Consider the following 1,058-nt stretch of genomic DNA (forward strand, 5'->3'; position numbering starts at 1 on the left):
AAAACATCTGGAAACACTGGTTGAAATATAAAGAGCTTCTCTCAAATACAAAGCTGAACTCATGAGAAAGGAAGAGAAATTATCCTGGAAACAAAAATGAATAGGAAACTTGAAGCCACAGTGATAAGGGACCCTAACGTTGTAGCTCTACTATTATTGCTTAATATGTAGTTAAAGTTATGTTAGTAGGTACGTACACATTTATAACTACAGTATTTTTTTGGTGATTTTTTAATTATGTAATCACTTTTTATGCCTAATACTACTTTCATACAGTTTTACTTTTGTGCACAAACTCTATTTTGTCTTATGCCAAATTTTTTGGATAAGTATTTCCTATTGGTATTCAACACTCTTTGCTGTCTTTTTTCCCTATCCTTTTACTTGCAATTCTTTGGGGTCTTTATGTTTTAGGTATTTAAAAATTGTGTTTTTTGTCATTATCGTTAATTTTGATTTATTTCCACCATTTTATTTTATGCTGTTTTTCCTATGCATACTGTTTCTTTCTTATGTATTCTACCGGATTGATAGAATTAATTTTTTTAACTCTCCCTACTCATTTGAAAATTACATTTTCCATTCATATTCCTTTAAGCGTTATCTTTAAAATTTTAACATATATATTAAGTAAAAGTTTAAATAAATCAGAATTTCTGCTTTCTTCCCAAACAATATACAGTAATTGACTTAGAATATTTTCTCTTTAATAATCCCTATCATGGTTTCCATGTTGTTGTGATCAAGTGTTTTTAATTCCTCTTTGATTTTGTGTACTCCAAATTAATCATCATTCTTGTTTACAGTCATTGCTTCCTTGGGAATGGTCTCAGAACTATCTAATAATTTACTAATCATCTTTACAGCTTCTTTTGATTTTCTGTTTTTATTCTCTAATACATTTTTATTTTCTAGAAATTATATTTGTGGTTTTTTTTCCTCCAAATCTGTCTGGATTTTTCTTATTATATTTGCTTTTATATTAAATTTTCAGTCCTTCCTTTGTATACTTAGTCATTTAAATATACTTAGTATTTTCTACAAGATTGCTCTATTAT

The sequence above is a fragment of the Galeopterus variegatus genome, unplaced genomic scaffold (genome assembly GCF_000696425.1).
Source record: "Galeopterus variegatus unplaced genomic scaffold, G_variegatus-3.0.2 Scaffold1041, whole genome shotgun sequence".
In the NCBI taxonomy this organism is placed as follows: domain Eukaryota; kingdom Metazoa; phylum Chordata; class Mammalia; order Dermoptera; family Cynocephalidae; genus Galeopterus; species Galeopterus variegatus.